Here is a 10,254-nt window from a genome sequence, read left to right as displayed (position 1 = left end):
CTCTGGTGCAAATTACTGACCTCTGTCATCATTTTAAGTGGGGGAACTTGCACAATCGGTGGCTGACTAAATACTTTTTTGCCCCACTGTATGTGGACTTAAATCCCACATGTATTTTTACTCTGTGGAATAAATTACTGGTTCGGTTTCAACCTTAAAATACTTAAATTGTTCCATCTGTGATAAATTCTTCTGCCTGGGTAGTAGGTAAAAAAGAGAGGAAGGCATGGAGGTCAGATTGTCTCTGCCCTACAGTCTTGCTAAGTGGCCGGAGGCGATAAAGAAGAGAAGTTGTTTTTTCTTTTTTCTCTGTTTTGTTACTCTGTTTGCCTGCATGCCCTAACTTTGTTGTCAGGAAAATTTGTTCATCTTGGCTTTTTCATATTCACATCAATGATGCACAGCAGCACCTTAGAGATTAGAGGAGGAGACCACAGATCCACTGAGAAGAGCCAGCTTTAGATTAGAAGGTATGTATAATACAGTTATGTCATTCTATCATTTAGAAACAGGTTGCTTTTACATTAATGTTACTTAATTATTTGCATTATTCGCTGTTAGTTCCTGATTGATGTTGTCACTATTTCAGAAATAATTTATTAAAAGTAATTAAGAAAGTCAGAGCTTTTTTCTTGTGTGCAGACCCGTGCTACTCCCTGGGTTTGGAAAGCTGCTGTTATGCAGAAGAAACACATTAACCCTGAGATCTGGTGAGTCTTTTTGATTTGACCTGTCACATACTGTCATTAAGCTGAATTACAAACACTGTATGTGTGTGTTATAAAAATGTCTTAGTTGAGAAATTGTAGAGCAATGTATAGAAGGGAAAGTGTAACACACACTTCTGCTGTTTGGTGATTTGGGAGAGGATGCTGTCTGTGTGTGTGCCTTTCAGAACACCAATTAACCATATCTGCTAAGAAGAGGAGGTTATCAAAAGGTGAGGGTATTTCGCACACAGCATTAATCTTCTTTAATGGAGAGGCCTCAGCCACTGTGACTGGATGGCTCCAATCACAGTGGCTAGGTGGTTGGTCCAGATGAAACACCTGTGGAGATATGGATATGTCGAGAAAAGAGGACATCAGGTTTTGAATGGATTATTTAAAGCAATTTTGGAGATTAGGAGGATGCCCGAGGAATGGAGAAGAAGTGTACTGGCACTGATTTCCAAACATAAGGGTAATGTGCAGAGCTGTAGTAATTAGGAGGGGATATAGTTGACGAGTCAAGCTATGGAATGGAGTTTATTTTAATGCTGAGAAACAGCACAACAGATGTGACGTTTGCTTTGAATGTGTTGAGCCAGTGGTGGGGTGTCTGGTAAAAGTAACAAATGGGTTCAAGGTGTGTTTGGTATTATCTCAGGAATTTACTTTGAGCCCCTTCTTGTTTGCAACAGTGATGGACAGGCTTACCGATGAGGTCAGACAGGATCCGTAGACTATGGTGTTTGCAGACATTGTGATCTGTAGTGAGAGCAGAGAGAAGGCGGAAGAGAGTCTAGAGAGGTGGAGGTAACTTCTGGAGAGAAGTGGAGTGAAAGTCAGTAGAAACAAGACGGAATTCAAGATGCAAGGAGCAGAGATCGTGAAGGTAGATGAGTGTACATACCTGGGTTCAACCATGCACCAGCTAGGTGAAGGCAGGGTGGAGTGGGTGGAGATGAGCATCAGGGGTAGATTTTCAGGACGGTGGTGCTATGATGTATGTTTCGGACAGGGTGTCCGACAAAAAGACAGGAGGCCGAGCTGGAGGTGGCAGACTTGAGATTGGAGATATCACCTAGAAAACCTTAAAAAAAGCATGCCAGTGCTCATGTATCAACATGTGTGATGTGCGAGCCCCATCGTAACCCCTAACCTTAAAGAAAATATGGTGTTTTTCAAACTTTACAGCCAGGACCTAGCTGTGCATTTCAAGTACTCGCTACCTTGAAATAAAAATGATTAGGTGTCAGAGTGGTAATTTCAGTGGCATGGAAATTCATACAAAAGGTCGTGACATCAAAATCAGGCTTATTATTCTATGGCGTATACATATCTATAATAACAGATCAGAATTCAGGATATTTTCCTTGAATTATGAACTTAAATGCATTAAATAGCAGCAAATTAGATGTCAGAGTTTTACTTCAGAGTTTATTTAACATGAAAGTTTGCATAGCAAGTAAATACTTAAAAATCAGGTTCATCAGAGTAAGGCACACATTTATAACTTGTCTGCAGTAGCAGAGGTACAAAATCAGTTGAATATGTTTCATCATACGATGGTGTGAAATGCTCGTGTTATTTTTGTTTAATAGTAAAATTTGTTTGATTATCCAAAACACTGACAAAACAAAAAATAGGAAATCAGGAAGGGGGCAAACACTTTTTCACACTTCACTTTCCACAGGTTTAATGATATAGAGTGGATTTATAGCAGCTGTGTACATCATAGGAACTTTATGTAAAATATACAGAATATGACAAAAATTCCAGATTTATTTCAAAGATCATCGTACAGACATTCCTGTACCTCAGGCATTCTCTCACTATCCAAGACTGTGTTAAGTTAGGTAGTCAAGAAACCCATTGTCCTCTCTTGTAGAGGTCTCCATATTGCCACAGGTACAATATGTCATCAGGACCAACTGGCTTTCCACTCTTCATAGCTGCCCCCTACTTCCTCCTTAGTAATGCACTTCAATTAAATTCAATTTTATTTATTCAGCACCAAATCAAAACAACAGTTGCCTCAAGGTGCTTTATACTGTAAGGTCAGACCGTTCTCATTCCGAACGCATAACATACCAACGATTTGTCACGTCCCAAGCAAATGGTAACGTTCCGCATCCCTATGTTACGTGCTTGATGATGGATGGGATCCAATGGAATGATGCTCCTGGTGGTAACACACGTTCCAGCCATGTATTCCAGCCCTAACCATAACCTTATCCATACCCTTAACCACACTCTTAATCATGTTAGATAGTGTTTTCCAAAGCAATTCATGATGAGGAAGTAAAAGAAATGTACATGTGTAGATTGATTCCAAACGGTTCTCATGTTTTCGAACACGTAACATACAGATGAGTTAGGCGGCCGAAAGCATAACGTACTGACGATTTGTCACATGGCGTTGAATGTTATGCTTTGAGATGAGATTGTGTTGGTAAGGTAGATCCTACAATAATACATACAGAGAAAAGCCCAACAATCATATGACCCCCTATGAGCAAGCACTTTGGCGACAGTGGGGAGGAAAAACTCCCTTTTAACAGGAAGAAACCTCCAGCAGAACCAGGCTCAGGGAGGGGCGGGGCCATATGCAGCAACTGGTTCCTGATTCATTATTTGTCCTCCATCTGTCCCCACTCTTTCTCATTTTCTTCATTTATCAACACCTCAATGTCCTTCAATCTTCTCAGCACAATCTCTTCATTTGTTAGCACATTTCCATCTCTAACCTGCTGCACAAATGTTTCAGCTCTATCTCCCTGGCCAGCAAACACATATACGAACTAAACTCTTATTTTCCCTGTTACGGTCTCCTAAGGAAAATTATTCTTGGATGAGGGACCAGATTAAATGTGATTTAAATGTCACTATAAAGACTGCAGCTAGGTATCAAGAAACCTCTCCGTGTCTGGGCAAGAAAAAATGTGTTTCTTGCTCTAAATGTAGGTTTTTGGGATCTGGCCACCCTACTAAAGGAGCGGCTCATTAGTGATTGGCTTGTAAGCAGCCAATGGGCCCGATGGATATTGGGCTGGGCACCCTGTGGATTTCGGCCCACTTGAGTTTTGTGGGCACAGGATGTAGTCCTGTGGTTTGTGGAGCAGGTAGCAGTTAAAGAGGCCTTTGGTATCTAAACTAGCTTGGGGGAGGGAAGTCTGGGCATCTATGCTTAGATTGCTGACCCAGATAAGCATTAGAAGATAAATGGTTGGGCATGCAGCTACAGTGAGTTTTCCACCTAACTAGGCCACTGTCCCTCTGTTCTCATAATCGGTAAGAGAGAAAAACCTTTCTAGTCTCCAATATCAACTTGTTGTGAAAACTGTATTCGGAGTTGTAATGGCTCTTTCAAATGCTGCCAACTCTAGAGCATTTTATAAATATGTGGTGTAATTCATTTACAAAGGAGTGCCAGCCAGCCACTATGTTAGCACCACAAATATCACCATAAATTCTAAAAGGTGTTAGGTGTGAGAGGCACAGAAATGATTATTGATGGGGAGTGTGCTGTGCAGTGTTTGAATGTAAACAGGATCTCTTTGACAAAGAGAGCATTGCGTACAGTAAGGCCAGCATGTTTGTGGAGTGGTTAGCACCGTCATTGTCAAAGTAGTATCCCAGAACGCCGTAGCTAATTGGCTTTGTGTACACAAGATCAATTAATTATGGAATTATGAGCAAATGTAAATTTGAAAATCTGTGTTTAATTATTAGCCATGTTAGAAGGGATAATGAATATTTTAATTAGTGACCAGGTTTTTGCATTGAACAATATTACAAGTGATAAATGGATCAGTCCTAATAATATAAACCCCTCTCATTCTAAGACTCTTTTATGATATAACATGTTAAGCCATTACAATTTCATACAGACATTTCCTATTTTTATATGCTATACAGTAATCATGTAATGAGTTCTGAAAGAAATCCAATCATCTAATGCTGATTTATAGCATTTATTATTGGCTTATTTTTTAATGAGCTGCAATTCAAACTGGACTAAGCAATAATTTATTGCAGCATAGAAAAAATACAGTCCTGTGTGCATTTCACTGAGCTGTCGCACACTCTGTTGACAATATAGGAAACAAAACGTCAGTTTGTGGTGTTGGTTTTCACATATATCTCGAGTTTAAACCTTGTCTAAGCCAAACCCATTAGGCTAAAGCTCAAAGCTTTGCTGTTCTTTTCCCTGTAACTGCTTTTGGCCTCTCAAGACTGTCAAAGCTTCATGAAATATTCAGTACAAAGGATACACACTACCAGAATTCATGTACTGTTGGTTAGAGAGGGGGTTGATGAATGACACTATGAATGATAGTGACATACCATTAAACAGCAATACTAAAAAAGGATAAATAAATAAATACCAGTGTCATACAAAGAGAAAAAACATCAGTTCATAATAAATTTTACGTCGCTTTGCTTCATTCAAAGCCAGATTTAATTTAAAGCTTTTGAAGTTGTTTGGAGTCCAACCATTCTCCCGTCTCTGAGCAGATTCCATCGAAGCTCAACAAAGATTCATTCATGTATCCTGTCTTCAGGATATCGGTTTTAGTTTCGTTGATCGTCATCAAGCCCTGCTCCTGTACCACCATTACTAGAGTTTGGACTGTGATGGGCGAACATGCCTTTAAATCTCTTGTCGTCATCATTCTCTTAAAACGATCATATGGCACTGCTGTAAAAAGACAATGGAAATGCTCCTCTGAGATATGGGAGCATGTTGACATGACTGCATCACATTTTCTGCAGATTTGTCAGCTACGCAGTCATGCTGCCAATTACCACTTCTATCACAGTTCTTAGGGTTTGTTTGTTTTTGTCTGTGTAGGCTTTTTCTTTTCAGAATTTAGATGTAGTTTGAGGGAAGCTTTGTTTTGTTAGATGTTAGAGAATGGACATGATCAGCACCAATATTCAGACAATCCATTCCAGCTATTTATTGATTGGTATTAATGATATTATCTAAAGTGTACTAGCAAAAAGCAGACTGATTCAATGAATTTCAATATTCGTTACAAATCATTATTGATTTGTGTAGTTTTCTATTTTTTGGCTGGATTGAAACTGATGAAGTACTGTGCTGCTGGAGCACATAGCTCAGAACCGCTGCAAAAATTAACCTGGCCTCTCTTTTAACGCTGACAAGTGTTGTTCTTAGCATCACTCCGTCTTTGGTCATTGCTTTGTGTAGGCAGCTGGCTACTGAGTGGTAAGACCACACACCTTTGGAGCGGAGGTCGCAAGCTCGATTCCCTCCCAATATGCAGTAAGAGTCTTGACTAGGCCCTCCATGCCAAAACACCAAGCCCTAGAATGGCGCGGCTACGTCCGCAGCTCGGACAAAACACATTTCACTGCATGTTGTGAATATAATGACGTCCTGAGACTGCAGACTATGACAAAACTGTTTATGTAACACATAATGTGATAAATAAGAGGGGAAGTAAACCAGAAGTGGATTTATAGATGAAATTATATCAGTGAATCATATTATAGTGCTTTATAAATATAATTTCGCAAGCAGCAACCCATGGACCTGAAAAACTAAGACACAGCAAAGTAGAACCAACTGCAGATCCTGGACTGTGATTAGGATGGTTCCAAAAGAAAGATTTTAAATATTTTTATGTAACTCACTGGTTTGAATTATAGAAATTTTGTAAAATTCCATATAATTGAGCTTATTTCTGGACAACTTTGACAGAAAACTAAACCAAAATACATTTAAGACTAACTAAAGGTAAAAGTCCTGTTTTGGTTCTACAGCTGATATTATGATAATATGTCCACAGCACGTCCACGTTGGATGCCTGTGGTCTTTGGGCCTTTGCACGGCCCTGCTTCAAAAGCAGTCACGATTGATTCTGTCGTAAAAATCACTGCAGTGCAGGAACACTTCCAGAAAGCTGTGCCATCCACAAATCAAAAGCTATAGGCTGTCATCATCGCTGGACAAGAGCTCATTTAAAATGAACTGAGGAAAAGTGGAGAACTGTGGTCAGATGAGTCAAAAGAGAAGGACCATCCGCTTTGTTATCAGCATTCATGTCTGATGGTATGGAGGTGCATTAGTCCCTATAGAATCTAAAAAGGCACTATCAATGTCAAATGTATATACAGGTTATGTTCCCATTCAGATTACATGTTTTTCAAGGCACGTCCTGCATATTTCATGCATCTATGGCTTCATCTTAGAAAAGGTGGATGCTGAACTGGCCTGCCTGCAGTTCACACCTTTCATGCACTTAAAACATTTGGTGCATCATGCAACATAAAATATGACAAAGATGACCCAGGACTCCATGTTGGAAAAGAAAAGGAAAGATTCCTCCCCTCTAAAAATTCCAGTAATCGATCGCCTCAGTTTTCAGATGTTTACAGACTGAACAGGAGTGAGCGGTGCACAGCGGTAAACATGACCCTGTTCTTAATTGGCAAAGTCTCTGGCTTGAAATGTCTGTTTTCTATATTCTGTTGTGAGCAGGGGGGTGTAGGTGATCACATTCTGCTTTTCTTTACATTTTACAAGCATCACAATTTTTGAGAACTGGGTGGTAACTTTATAAATATGTTGATGTTTATAAGTGCAGGTTTTCAACAGAAATGTATCACTGTTATTATCATTGCTGCTGTTTGTAGTATTATTATCCATTAATTGCTACACAGATCTATTTTATAGCATGCTGATCATTAAACACTGAATATAGAGCTGTGCAGAGCAGGGTTTTTTCTGGAAACGTCGACTTTGCAAAAGGAAAATGAATTGTTTTGGTCTCTGATTTTTATAGTGCTGTCTAAAAGGAGGTGTTCTGTTTACAGTGTTGTCAGGTCTTAAACAATCAGTCAACATTTTCTATAAAATCACTGATTAGAAGACGAGAGGAAAGAATTTCAAGGTAGCGAACATAAAATAGAGACGTGAGAGAAGCAGGTATATTCACTTCACAGACTGCCACGGCCTCACATGAACTCAGTGAACACAAAGTGTTTTCCATTTCATCTTCAGACAACAGAAACGACAGAATGCCTGGAGTTGATGTGCTGGGAGTAATGTCGGAGAAGTGGAAGAGTAAGTCAATAGAAAGGCATTTAAAATGATGACAAGTCTTTCTTTCTGCAAGGATGATATGCTGCAGACAGAGGAACAAGCAAGCAAACACAGACAAACACATTTTAAAGCTGCTGTAATTACATAACCCGAGGTAGACTGAAGGTGACAGGGTCATTACTTACCCATGACATCCACTTCTAGTCATAAACATTGCTTAATTAATTTAGTATACTCTTAGTAATCCAGTATTGAGTAATGACTGAAAGACTAACATTATATAATGGTTATATAATGCTTCAGAAACATGTGCTTCACATGGGTTTAGTCTAAATCACCTTCTAAACTCACTAACACAGATCCTTGGTCCTGACCCCAACATGACCATAAGCTATAAAGTAACTGCTAGTTGATGTTCGAAAGACCATCAAAAAGATGTTAAACCACTAACACATTTGAAGGATGGGTCGGGTGTATCCTTCGTGGCGCACCATATCCCAGCCAATTCCAGTTTCCAACAATGGCGGCAGCTACTTAGTTTAAATATTACTCTTTCTGAACAGCAAACTCCCAGCACATTGTTTTCATCAATAATCGTGGCAGCCAGATCCAGAGCACCCCACCAAACCCCCACACCTGTCTCACCTCCATTGCCACTATGTGCCCTCCACCTCACATATGCCTGTCTGATCGATGGATGGGAAGGAAGTTCATGTTTTAAAGAAAGTAACTATAAAATAGTTACATGGGCTTAAATATGTGTATATTATATGTATATGTTTCATATTATATTTTAAAAATATTAATTAAATTATGAAAACATAGTATTTTAATGTATATTTATAATAATTTGGTTTTAAAAGTCACACTAAGCACGGTTTATTGATATCCATTTAATAATTTAAATACAATGAAATTACATCATTTTAAAGCCAGATTGACAAGAAAAGGATTCTTTTGTTGACCGGGAGTAGGTGCAGGTTTCCAGTATGGATCGAGCAGCATCGATCTTTTTCAGTTTGATTGCGTGGGGTGTGTGGCCTTTTACATTTCCTTACCCTCAGGCCTGTTCTCTCATAATCTATCCGTGTAGTCGTTACATGGTGTTTGGGAAAACACACAACGTGACCTTCAAGATGAAATTGAAGATACAACTCGAACCCTATGTCTGAATTTTGTAAAAACAAAGCAAATAATAATTTGAGAAATTAATAAATATTTAAAAGTCCAGTGATTAACACTTGGAGATTCCTGGTTCAAAGCTTCTTGTCAGCTGGGAAGTTAAGAAAATCAAGGTATACTACAGATATCAAACAAGCAAGCTTTATTAGATAGATTAAATAGATATGATGGAAATAAAAACATAAAATATATAGATATATATATATATATACCTACACTTAAAATTTAGACACCATAGAGATGTTGTTGTTTTTTCTCATCACAACAATCAGGGAGCCATCTGATCTCTCCCAAACTCTTTCTGCAGCAGGTCTGTGACCCCCAACAGCAGCCAAAACACAATCTTCATCTTTTAGGAGTCCTGCTATAGATGGCCTGACCCCTCCAGGGTAGACTCAGTGTGGGATCACATAAAGAAACATCAGATACTGCCTGGATAAACGTACCTGCCAAGTATCTCAGACAACATTATGTTGTTTTTGTCTTAATTGATAATAGTTGCATTACTCTTAAGAGTTTCCTCACTTCACTTCTGCCGTGGGGAACATTTTCAGAGTGCTTTATTTACAACCAGATGCACATCATCAGTTTGTGCAAAGCTGTTTTGAAAGTGCAGTTCCACAAAGTTTCCTTATTTTTCCTGAGTCAAACTTTTTTCCCTCTTCTTCTTCCTCCGCTCTTCTTTGTGCCTGCGTTTGTTCTTTATTCAAAAATGGCATGTGCAGCATGTTGCACCAGCTGGTGTATTCACTTCATTTCAAATTCTGATTGTTTGCTCTCTTTAAGCGTTGTGTAGCATCAGTCACACTTTGAAAATTTGAGCTTATATTTCTGAATTTCTCAGAATGTTGCAGGAGGCCATCAAATCAACCGCTGGAACAATGCGTGTCTCACAAAGTTTTATCATCCAACATGACAAAGTTTACAGAGATTCAAAGTCCAAAACAAAATTAACCCTTTCTAGAATAAGGTGCCCTGGAAGCTGGAAAGAATCATTTTAACTGCCTGTTGTGTTAGCAACAATACATTGTTCCACACAGGGATAGACTTTTTAATGGCCAAGATCCTGTGAGTCTGCAGAAATAAGGCTAGGCTCAATGGACTGCATGGCAACGTTCATTCTAGCAGAGAAAAACATACACTTGATCTGTTCACAATGTCACATTTGGCCTGTGATTGGCACTAAAGGAAAGGTCAAGGTTTATATAAGAAGTACGTTGATGCCTCCTGCATCCGATCGTTAAGTCTGACGTTGTGGTGGACCACTAGAGGGCTCCACTCACACCCAGTGTA

Source organism: Pundamilia nyererei, unplaced genomic scaffold (assembly GCF_000239375.1).
Source record: "Pundamilia nyererei isolate P.nyererei 1_Seehausen unplaced genomic scaffold, PunNye1.0 scaffold00191, whole genome shotgun sequence".
Taxonomy (NCBI): Eukaryota; Metazoa; Chordata; class Actinopteri; order Cichliformes; family Cichlidae; genus Pundamilia; species Pundamilia nyererei.
Note: the sequence above shows the minus strand (reverse complement) of the source record.